Source organism: Nicotiana tabacum, chromosome 14, assembly GCF_000715075.1.
Source record: "Nicotiana tabacum cultivar K326 chromosome 14, ASM71507v2, whole genome shotgun sequence".
NCBI classification, from domain to species: domain Eukaryota; kingdom Viridiplantae; phylum Streptophyta; class Magnoliopsida; order Solanales; family Solanaceae; genus Nicotiana; species Nicotiana tabacum.
In genome coordinates this window covers 5,132,365-5,146,252 of record NC_134093.1, presented here as the reverse complement: position 1 = coordinate 5,146,252, position 13,888 = coordinate 5,132,365, and positions in this window count along the sequence as shown.

The window sequence follows — 13,888 nt, the reverse complement described above, 5'->3', positions numbered from 1 at the left end:
GCAAACTTCTTTCCATCATATTCAACCTTCCTTAGCACAGTAGCCAGCATTCCAAATAAAATTCATAGACATAGTGACTCTCCACCATGATTCCCAATCGCTCTAAACTTTACTCAAAGCATGTGGCTATCCTACCATAAAATCCATATGATACTCTACCACTCCCACTTCGGTTAAACCATCTCCTTTAAAAAACTTCTCGACCTCTACTTTTCATACTTGGCCTACTAGTAATTCAATCACCGCCGAGACACATCCCACCACGTCGTTCCTCCTCCTTTGCTGCCAAAATTCTACCTCAAATCATATTCTATCTATAGCATCCGAACATATAAATCGCCACCAACTCTAAGCCTCCCAGAAGATCATATTTCTCGAGCCATCAACATTAGAAACACCAATTCGATTCTGAAACTGCTACACACTGCTATCTATGGAAACCGCTTCTCAGGAACCATTTCACAACACCCTGCCCCGAAGGCAAATCAAAGAAGACCACAACACCGACGAGCCTTAATGTGTTCAAACAAAGACAAAGCCACCACCTCACAAATGAGAGTTCCTAATCACTCAAAAATATCAAGTCTCGTTACTTCATCAAACAAAGCCGAAACACCCATAATCCGATTGCCTTTCCTCCGCTGGAATTAAATGTTGAACTTCTACGCCATGAACTGAGAAATCCTCCTTTTGAGTCATTCGCTGCCGTGATCCATAAATGAGTAACCTACCATTCACAACATCACATCATGATAATAATGCACGAACATCATAACAATCTGTGCATTACCTCAAACCATAGGCAATACTGATACAAGGCTGAAATGACAGAACTCCCTAGAGATCCGATAGAAACTTGTCACTACCCAAAACCCACTATAGGTCGTGATGGCGCACAACGTCATTGTTAAGCAAGCCAATGTTGAACTAACAACTTAATTACTCATTTTATTATTTTTGAAATCATGAATCTTAAAATGTTAGTAAGATTTAAAATAAAAGATGACAATATCAAGCTGAACCACAAACAACCACTAGAGTATCCCAAAATCCGGAGTCACAAGTGCATGAGCATTTATTTACTAAGGAGTACAATAATAATACAACATTTGTCTGAAATGTAAATAAGACAGGATAAGGTAAATAGTACGATGGAGACTTTGTGGGTTGCGATACGTAGCCTGGAATGTAGCTCACCATAATGTCTCCTCAGTAGTTGCACCAACGTGCCAACATGACCACCAAATGAACCCGTCAGATCCTGCACATTTAGTGCAGGAGTGCGTCATCAGTACGTAAATCAATGCGTACCCAGTAAGTATCTAGCCTAACTCTGGAGAAGTAGTGACAAGGGGTCGACATCGACACTTACTAGAGGTCCAGTAAAGCAATATGATAAATTGTAAGCAGGTACGAAGCACAACAACAATAATGGGATAAATCGGTAACCAACATATTCTTTCAAAATTTCTTTTAACGATATAAAATTCTCAATCTCGTATCCTATCTCAACATCTCGGAAAATATCAATTGTCAATATCAAAGGAATGAGGAATACCATATAAAATGACAGGCATCAAAGGAAGTATAATCTCGTGAATATTCAGACTGCTAGCAATATAACGCACGATTATGCCGAGGTTATACGACCTGATCCTGAATAATGTGTACACTACAGTGGGTCGAGCGGCATGAACCATAGATGCATCTATTATACTACCGAGGAGTTCGACCCGCTCCACAAGAAAGGAAGAAAATTACTGAATTACGAGACACATGCTTACAATACAGTACATGAGCACAAAGTGAATATAGCCTTGACCGTTTCTCAAATAACTTGCCAACAACTCAAGGTGATAAGGCTCTGCTTAATATATACATATATTTCCAAATCAATTTCAGTTATAAATTCAATTAATTAAGCCAACATAATGAGTTCAATAATTCAAATATTATATGACAAAGTCCTAAGTCTACCCGGACATAAACATACTTTAGCTATATATGGACTTTCATCACCTCATGCGTACGTAGCACTCATAAGTCGTAGCACATAACAATTACATCACCTAGGGCTAGTTTTCCCCTCACAAGATTAGACAGGAGACTTACCTCACTCTGAAGTGCCATAACCGGCTCCAATGCCTCTGAAATTCTTCAACTTAAAGCCAAACGACCCGAAACTAGTCAAAGAACGTGCAAATCAATCAAAATATGCTCCAATGCTTATAATTAATGAATTTGTTGCAATTCCCAACTCCGCTCGAAATTCAATAAAATCAACCCTCGGGCCTACGTGCCCTGATTTTGAAAATTTTTGAAGATAAACTTTACCAATGACGTCACGAACTCAAATATATGATTTATTTCAAATTCTATATCCAATTTCGTGGTCAAAATCTAAAAATACCAATTTCTAGGTTGTTTACCAAAATCTAAAATTTCTACTAATTTCAATGTTTAAATCCTTATAGAATCCATGTATTTAATGTACAATAGGTGGGAATAACATACCTCACAATAGATGATGAAATTCTCCCCTTCAATAGCTACAAAAATCGCCCAACCAACTGAAAATGTGAGACAAATGGGCTAAGTCTCAGATTAAAAACACTTCACTGCCCAGCGACTTTTGCACCTGCGGACGAATTTGTCGCACATGAGATCTCGCTTTTACAAGACAAAGATCGCTTCTACGAAGTGCACTGCCCTGCTGCTCCATTGCACCTGCGAAAGAATGTCCGCTTCTGCGCAAACGCAGGTGCGAGCCACCATTGCACTTCTATGCTTCACATCGCTTCTGCATTGCCACCGGCCGCATGAGCAATCATGCATGTACGGGAATTTCTTCGCACCTGCGACCAATGCCTTGCCCCTTCCCCATATGCTTTTGTGACCTTCATCTTGCTTCTTCGAACTCGCATCTACGACTAGGGCTTCACCGAAGCGATCACACCAGCAATAGAAAAATTCGTACAACCTCAAGAAGGCTCTAATCTATCTGAACCACGTCCGAAACTCACCCGATCCACCCGGGGCCTTAACCAAATACACCAACACATCCCAAAATATGATACAAACTTAGTCGAAACCTCAAATCACACCAAATAATATGAAAACTACGAATCAACGATCGACACCTTTCTTTAAACTTTCAAATATTCGAACTTCCCCAAACGCGTCCGAATTATGCTTAAACATCCCGGAATGATGGCAAATTTTGCGTGCAGGCTACAAATCATGATACGAACCTATTCCAATGAACGGAACTCCAAAAGGACATCAATAACACCAAAATACATTTCAATTCAAACTTAAGAAATCCTTAAACTTCCAAAATGCCAACCTTCCGTAATAGACGCCGAAATGCACCCGGACAACCCAATACTCAACCTGAACATACGCCCATATTTGAAATCATTATACAAACCTATGGGAACCCTCAAATCCCGATTCCAAAGTACTTTACCCAAAAGTCAAACCTTAGTCAATTCTTCCCACTTAAAGCTGCCAAATTTAGAATTTTCCTTCTGAGTCAACTCTGAACTTCCAAAAATTCGATTCCGACTACCCGTGCCACCACAACCCAATTGAGCACATTAGCTCGAGCCATACTAAAGATTCTCCATTTTATTTAGTCAAAAATCCTCATAGCCAAATTACAACCTCCGAATTTCTCCACAGGACCTGATTTTAACATACGAACACCATATCAATCTCCACACGTTGAACCCACACATAATCATGCACCCATGCTGACATCACACAATGCACTGCATAACTCATTTTCCCAAGGCAACCTCAACCAAGCACAACAACTGCAAATTCACTGGTCTGACGCCCGTAGTATACCTCATAACACATATAAGCCCAGTTTCAATCCTCACAATACTGCAATGATGAAAGCGATGTGCAGTAACTCATAACCACCCATCAAATCAATAACTTGTGGAGTATCTCCGCTTGGAAAGAACTATTACCTCATTCTGAACTGAATATTGACACTTTCCCTTTAACGTACCTTGCCTAAACCCTCTCCCACCGATTTTAGGTCCAAAAACCTCGTCCCACCCAATATACAAACTGCTCCGGCAATGAGCCACCTCTAACACTGACCAAAATCTCATATGACACCACCAATGCGCTAACAAGCTACAACTTGAATATGATACATAAGGAAGAATGAACTCTGGAAAAGAACTACCCAGCCCGCATAGCGAATAAAATGGTCGAACAGACGCTATGAACCCTTCTCAGAGAATGAGAGACAAAATACACAAGAATAGATATAGGAACTGTAATCAATATCTCACTGTTGTGGCGTGCAACCCGAACCAAATATGACACTGTTGCGGTGTGCAACCCGATCCTAACATAACATCATTGCGGCGCGCAATCCGATCCACACAACATACCCATAAAGGCGTACCACCTGATCCAAACAATATACCCGTGGCGGCGTACCACCAGATTCACACATAACAATCAGTAAGGAAACACCATCAAGCCGAAATGCTTATACTTACGAAATGCCGAAATATCGACCACAAGCAAGCCAAGTGCATAATGTAACCCTGGGGAGATGGATAGTGACATACTCTAAAAAAATCCAAGCACGACTAAGGTACATTAAATGACCTGCATCTCGAGAGCCATCTTGCTCATATAACACCACAAGCTACTCAGGATCACAAAACATGTGCGAATAATCAAGCTGTCTCACAACCCACCTAGAACAATAACTTATTACATTGAATGGCTGACGACGTGAATAACATCCAATGGCCGAAGACTCCTCCATAAGCAATGCTACGATTAATGAACACATCCGACCTGACGTGGAGCACACATTCACATTAGACCCACCAACGGACCCAATGTTGATTTTGATCATCCCATACTAGGATGACAACCTTTCAAGGATCCAGAATGGCCCTATTCCTGACACACACGAGTAGTTGTCCAATCCGGACCAAACTCCCACAGTCCACAACTAAATGAATAGAGCAACTTTCAGGCATAAACTCTCATATTAGCGATAGTACCAGAATCTCCATACTTGGTTTCAATCCTTAACAATCAAGTGACTAACAAGTCACACTTATACAATTTCCCACGGGATATACCCTCACAATCTTCCACACAAGGTAGTAAAATCTGAACATTAATGACCATCGACCATGCTATTTCCATAGTACTAGTCAAGCATCCACATTTCCATACTTAACACTTCTTCCACAAAACAGACCATCCTCAGACTGCCCGAAATTGATGCCAGCATACTCTGAATATCATAAATCTCTCCCCGCTCCTCCGAGCTTGTGAAATTCTTATCCACACCGAACCTCAGCCTTGGTCCTCAACTTCCAATTTCAGTACCGCTCACTGCACTTATCATACCACTACGTGAGAGTACAAGAATTCATTCTAACCCCTTAAAAACTAGTAAAATAAACACTTCATTGGCTAGAAACCTTTCACTTAACTCATTTAGGAAGATTGCAACATGCAACTAAATTCCCACGACTGCAGAAAATATAAACCTCAAGTCATGGTCTAAACCGCCATAACTCTTACAGGATCCATTTACACAACAAGACCATAGGAATCGAATACCTCCCAAATCAAGCAAACTATAGTGGATGTCAAGCCCGTACGTGCAACAACAAACCACCTGTATAACTTAACACGCTGAAGGAACTGATCATTGCCACAATCATGCTGATTCAAACCATTACTAATTGATCCCACTTCTTTCAATTTACTCTTGACTTGCCATAGAAATTATAATAGCTCTATTCAACACATAATGACACCCAACAACACTCATCCTGAGTGACCCAATTCACGAGACCACATCGTCTCAATACCCATGAACCATCTCATACCCTCCTTATGCGCATAATAGCATCTCCAACGGGTACACCCATTCTGAAAGACCTTCTGCGAATCAGAAATTGTTTATCCCATTTTTCCAATACTGCCCCGCAGACTCGATGATAACATAGAAAATTCCCCAAGTATTCTTCACACTCTTCTGTAAAATCCTGGTCTTCAGCCACATAAAGAACCCATTAGAACCACTGTTGAGAGTCACCCACTCTAACTTGGTCCCGAATATAAAACCAAACTCTAGTGCGCTGTCAGCACATGAACACTCCCAAAGAAGCAACCGGGTTAATTATTTTCCTTGTACATCATATCCCCAAGAAGTATAAACTCAGAGTCTTCCCGAAACCTGCACATGAATCGATAAGGAGAAATATATCACACATTCATCAAAGGTTTTTACTCGAATTGCCCCTGATGATTTATTTTCTTAGTCAAAATTAATCCACCAATAACAAGAAACCGCATAAGTAGAGAACCATGTGACCCAATCATAGACAGTGGGCTCCCCCACTTAGTTGTAAGCTACCATCACATAATGTAGAACCCATAAAGATTCCTCCTTCTCAATTACCATGATCTCGCACTGCCAACCCGCCAAATTTCTCGTAGTCTCTTATTAAAGTTTTCATGAACATTCCGAATTATCAACCACAATCGCGTCTTCGATCTTCTGCCGGGTAGTACGTAGAACTCTTCGTAGAAAATTCATCAAAATTGCACAACCGCTAACCTGCTCACATGAGATAACCCACCTATGGAATTCCATATCGACATCTTCCAACGACGCTACACTGTGTACAACTACCACGAAATCAGTAAATTCACCTGTGCCCATGCTCCTCCACCAGCAGTACAAGTCTGTTCATACCCTATTGACATCAACTGAAAGTATGACAATAGATTCCAAACTCAAAGTCACGTCGTATCCCAGAACAATAATCAAGCTTTTATACAACTATCCATTCCAAGCAAACTTATTTCCATCATATTCAACCTTCCTTAGCACAATAGCCACCATTCCAAATAAATTCGTAGACCTAGTCACTCTCCACACTCCACCATGATTCTTAATCGCTCTAAGCTTTCCTCAAACCATGTGGCTATCCTACCACAGAATCCATATGCTACTCTGCTACTCCCACTTCTGTTAAACCATCTCCTTTAAGAAACTTCTCGACCTCTGCTTTTCATATACTACTAGTAATTCAATCACCGCGAGACGCATCCCACTGCGTCCTTCTTCCTCCTTTGCTGCCAAAATTCTACCTCAAATCATAATACATTTGTAGCATCCGAACAGATAAATCGCCACCAACCCTAAGCCTCACCAAAGATCATCTTTTTCGAGCCATCAATATTAGAAACACCAATTCGATTCTTAAATCGCTACACACCGCCATTTATGGCAATCGCTTCTTAGGAACCATTTCATAACACCCTGCCCCGAAGGAAAATCAAAGAAGACCACAACACCGATGAGATTTCATGTGTTCAAACAAGGACGATGCCACCGCCTCACTAATGAGAATTCCTACACACTCAAAAATATCAATGTCTCGTTACTCCATCAAACAAAGCCGAAACACCCATAGTCTGATTGCCTTTCCTCCGCTAGAATTAAATGTCGAACCTCTAAGCTATGAATGGAGAAATCCTCCTTTCGAGTCATTCTCTACCGCGATCCATAAATGAGTAACCTACCATTCACAACATCACAACATCATAATAACACACAAACATCATAACAATCTGTGCATAACCGCAAACCATAGGCAATACTGATACAGAGATGAAACGACAGAGCCCCCTTCACAAGGCGACGATAATAACTCGCTCGCATACGCAGGGAGAAAACATCCTACACCATATCTGCAGTACCACTACAGCTCTTTGATGCCCAATTGATAACAAGTGCTCCATGTCATATAATATTGAGTAGGAATAAGGTAAATAGTACAATGGAGACTTTGTGGGTTGCGATACATAGCCTGGAATGCAACTCACCATAATGTCTCCTCAGCAGTTGCACCAACATGCCAACATGACCACCAAATGAACCCGTCAGATCCTGCACATTTAGTGCAGGAGTGCATCATCAATACGTAAATTAACACGTACCCAGTAAGTATCTAGCCTAACACCGGAGAAGTAGTGACGAGGGGTCGACATCGACGCTTACGAGAGGTCCAGTAAATCAATATGATAAATCATAAGCAGGTACGAAGCACAACAACAATAATGGGATAAAACGGTAACCAACATATTCTTTCAAAATTTCTTTTAACAATATTAACTTCTCAATCTCGTATCCTATATCAACAACTCAGAAAATATCAAGTGTCAATATCAAAGGAATGAGGAATACCATATAGAATGACAGGAATCAATGGAAGTATAATCTCTTGAATAATCGGATTGCTAGCGATATAACACACGATTATATCGAGGTCGTACGGCCTGATCCCGAATAATGTGTACACTGCCGAAGGTCGAGTGGCACGAACCATAGATGCGTCTATTATACTGCTGAGGTATTCAGCCCGCTCTACAAGAAAGAAAAGAAATTACCGAATTATGAGATGCGTGCTTACAATACAGTACATAAGCACAAAGTGAATATAGCCTTGACCGTTTCTCAAATAACTTCCCAACAACTCAAGATGATAAGGCTCGGCCAAATATATACATATACTTCCAAATAAATTTCAATTAAAAATTCAATTAATTAAGCTGGCAGAATGAGTTTAATAATTCAAATATTATATGATAAAGTCCTAAGTCTACCCGGACATAAATATGCTTTAGCTACGTACGAACTCTCGTCACTCATGCGTATGTAGCACCCACAACTTGTAGCACATAACAATTACATCACCTAGGGAGTAGTGTACCTCTCACAAGGTTAGACAGGAGACTTACCTCGCTCCAAAGTTCCATAGCCGGCTTCAATGCCTCTCAAATTCTTCAACTCAAAGCCAGACGACCCAAAACTAGTCAAACAATGTGCAAATCCCAACTCCGCTCGAAAAGTCAACCCTCGTGCCCACGTGCCCGGATTTCGAAAATATTTGAAGATAAACTTTACCCAAGATGCCAAAAACTCAAATATATTATTTATATCAAATTCCATGCCCAATCTCATTATCCAAATCCAAAAATATAAATTTCTAGGTTTTCTAACAAAATCCCAAATTTCTATTAATTTTCATATTTAAATCCTTATAGAATCCATGTATTTAATTTACAATAGGTGGGAATAACTTACCTCACAATAGATGATGAAATGCTCCCCTCCAATAGCTCTAACAATCACCCAACCAACTTAAACTCTGAGAGAAATGGTCTAAGGCTCGGATTAAAAACACCCACTGCTAGACAAAGCTCGCTTTTGCAAAGTGCACTGCCTAGCTGCTCCATCGCACCTGCGGCATCATGTCAACTTCTGCGCATACGTATGTGCGAGCCACCATTGCACTACTGTATTTGCCATCGCTTCTGCTTTGCCAGCGACCGCATCTGCGATCACACATGTGCGGGAATTTCTTCGCACATGCGACCACTGCCTTGCACCTTCCCAAGCCGCTTCTGCAATGTTTTTCACATTTTTGCGAAGTCGCATCTACGACCAAGGCTTCGCAGAAGAGATCACAACAGCAATAGAAAAATCCTAGCAACTTCAACAAGGCTCAAATCGATCCAAACCCCATCCGAAACTCACCCGAGCCACCCGTGGCCTTAACCAAATATACCAATACGTCCCAAAATACGATACAAACTCAGTCAAAGCCTCAAATAACACCAAACAATATCAAAACTACGAATCGACAATAGAAACCTTTCTTTAAACTTTCAAATATTCCAAGTTAGTCGAACGCGTCCGAATTGTGCTTAAACATCCTGAAATGATGCCAAATTTTGCGTGCAAGCTACAAATCACAATACTAACCTATTCCAAGGCTCGAAACTCCAAATGGACATCAATAACACTAAGCAAACTTTAGAAATTCTTAAACTTCCAAAATCCAACCTTGCGTATTAGACGCTGAAATGCTCCGGAACCACCCGATACTCAACCTAAACATATGCCCAAGTTTTAAATCATCATACAAACCTATTGGAACCCTCAAATTTTGATTCCGAGGTAGTTTACCCAAAAGTCAAACCTTAGTCAATTCTTCCCACTTAAGTATGTCGAATTTAGAATTTTCTATCTGAATCAACTTTGAACTTCTCGAAATTTGATTCTGACTACGCGTATAAGTCATAATACATGAAGTGAAGCTACTCAAGGCCTCAAACCATCGAACGGTATGTTAAAGATCAAAACGACCGATTAAGTCGTTACATAGAGTCAGAACAGAGTCATTTGTGTCCACTTTAAATTACATTTATTTTTCAATGTATTCTAGATAACATAATGAAATTTATTTTCAGACTATTATTTCGATTAAAGATTCAAAAAAAATTGCTTTAAATTATATTAAATTGTGTTGAGATGCATTGCACAACAGAAATAGAACAAAATAGAAAAGCCTAGATGGTTCGCTCGGTCAAGTTAAGGCACCGAGTGCCATTACGACTTGGTTAGAAATCGGGTCATGACAATTAAAACAAGTTGTCAAAAAGGTTCTTCTCGATATGCATGACATTAAGATTATGCCAAAAAAGATTGTGCTTCCAATAAGGTAACTCCCAGAATATGTTCTGTTTAGTCCAGTTGTGTGTAACACCATAACCAAGTATCTTATTAGACAAGGGATACTCTATTACCTTAGGTAGATCCCTAAATATGTTCCAAATCATTTGTGGAGACAAGACAGATGGTGGATCCTCATAATCAGTTTTGTTCTTCATAAATGCAGTAGTATTTATCCTGAACTCATGATCCATTAGCAATAAGCGGTGATGACAGTCAAACCATGTGTTCTTACCTCCATGTTTCAAAGTGAATTCCTTTGTATCTTCCATACAAATCGGGCAAGCTAACATTTCGGCAGTCGACCACCCAGACATCATTCAATAAGCAGGAAAATTATTTATAGTCCACATCAGAGCAGCACACAATCTGAAGTTTTGCTTAGTTGATACATCATATGTTTTCACATCTTGATGCCACAATAACTTCAACTCATCAATCAAAGGTTGAATGTAAACATCAGTCAACCTTTTTGGATTGCGTGGACCTGGAACAATACAAGTTAGAAAAAATATGGACTTGTCATATATAATTCAGGTGAAAGATGATACAGTGTAACAGACACTGGCCAACATGAATATGGTGCAGTAGAGACTACAAATGGAGTGAATCTATCAGCGCATAATCTCAACCTAATTTTTCTTGGTTCACTAGAAAGTCCGGGAACACCCTATGCTTCGATGATTCTCCATCTGAAGGATGACATAGAACACTATCTGGTCTTTTATGCTCATAATGTCATCTCATATGAGGAGCATAGCTCAATGATGCATACAACCTATTTAACTTTGGTATAAAGGGTAAGTAGTGCATCGCCTTCACCGGGATCTTCTTCTTCTCATCATTTGTGGCATCCTTGTAACGAGGCTTGTTACAAAATTTGCAGTTCTCTAGAGATGCATCATTCTTATAGAATAACATGCAACCATTCTCACAGCAATGAATCCTCTCTGATGAAAGACCCAACTTGGAAACTAATTTTTTTGCCATGTAGAAATCTTTGGGTAGGTCAGTGTTACTCGGATTAAGTTCATTCATAAGCCCAATGATAGAATTCATTCCGATTGAGAAATAGAACTATTTGACTTAATTTGAAGTAATCGAACAGCAACAGACAACTTGGAATGCACTGAGCCTTTATACAACGGACAACTAATTTCGTCTAACTCCTTGAAGAACTTCGTAGCCTTATCATTTGGTTCATATTGAGCCCCCGGGAACATCTCAAAGGCATCCCTCATCATGTTATTGAATCTAGATGTCATGACCCAAAATTCCACCACAGGCGTCGTGATGGCACTTAGTCTCTAAGACTAGGTAAGCTGATTATAATAACAATTCAAGCCATTTTTATTTAAAAAACATATAATTAAATACTAGTGTCAAAACCAACAACCGAAATATTCAAACAACCTCCTATGACTGGAAATACTGAGTCATAAACTCTAACTGAATACACGGAATTATCTCGAGGGTCGAATATACAATATTGTTCGAATAAAAAATTAATAGTACAATAAAATGGAAAGACTCTAAGGGACTGTGACGACCAAGTAGTCCTACCTTGAATCCTTGCGATCATACTCTAATCTCTGTCCGAATCCGATATCTCCAATATGTGGCTCTGCACAAAAATGTGCAGAAGTGTAGTATAAGTACATCGCGGTTGGTACCCAGTAAGTATCAAGACTAACCTCGGTGGAGTAGTGACGAGGTACAGTCAAGACACTCACTAGTCAAATAACATGTGCAATATAGCATACAAAAAAAAATAGAAAGCAAATAGCAGTGATAACAACACCAATCAACTAGTGATTTAAAAATCAAGGCAACAAGAACACCATAATTATTTCTCAAATGAATAATAAGCACAAGTACAGCCAATTAATCAAGTCCTTCAAAATATAAATCTTTTATCTATAGTTTTTCAAATACAAAATCTCTAGAATGTAATCCGTACAATTAAATATATCTCGAATATACTTCCTTCAAATAAATATCTTACGAATATAATTCTTTCAAATAAATATCTTTCGAATATAATTCTTTCAAGTAAATATCTTTCGAATAATATAATTCTTTCAAGTAAATACCTTTTGAATATAATTCTTTCAAGTAAGGTCACCATGTGACACCTCATTTAATTTTCCGGGTGTGAGAAATATATTCAACATATCACATCAAATAACAAGGCAATACATTTGTGCACTTGTCTCTTTCTTATCCAATATATATATGTAGATCAAATCAATTGGCACAGCAACACCCTTCGTGCATTTATCTCGTTCTCACCGAGCATACATGTAACCGTACCAACTAGGTAGGAGAAATGCCAATAACAATAAAAGAAATAAAGTGGGAGGCACACAGGAAGCAACAATGACTACAAATCACATAGAAAACATAGGTGCACAATAACATCTCATGATGGCATGAATGTATACACAACGAAAAGATATCACAATATAATGTATGTCTCTTGTCCTCGCCTGCACGGAAACACCCTTCGTGCCATGAACATATGATAATACAAAAATAATGGCACGACACACCCTTCATACTTTTACTCTCATCCTCACGTGATAATATAACTGAAATGGCATGGCATCAGTCTTCGTGCTTTACACTCTTAAATGGTATGGCATCACCCTTCGTGCTTTACACTCTCAAATGGCACGGCATCACCCTTCGTGTTTTACACTCTTCCTTACCAAGCACATGCATATCATTAACAAGCAAGGTGGGAAGCATAAATAACAACAAGGAGAGTGGTTAGACGATAACACAATAAAATAATCCATATCACCATTTGTCCACCGGCCACATCCAACTCCAAAGATACAATAAAAATCAATTAATTTTACAGCAAATAATCCAAATAGTCCAAGGCTCCACACAACGTTTATAAAACCTCAAAAACAACAGCAAAGATGGAAAAGTCACTCAGCATAGGATAACACCTTCTTTAATCCAAATTTTTAACAAACATATTAAACTCCTCTTTTTATGCTTATTTAATTAATTATTTGCAAATGAAAAATCCATAATGAAATTAATTCCAAGAGATATAAAATTAACAAACACACGAAATTACATAAAAGTCCAAGTGACAATCACCCAAAATTATCATATAAAATATAAACTCGACAAATAAGGATTAAGGCATGACAAATAAAGGATTTACTATATTTTAATAATTTTCTAATTTAATACATAAGGGTGTCTACGAATTTAATCCGATATAATTTGCATATATAAATCAAGTACGCACTCGTCACCTCGCGTACATGATTTTCAATC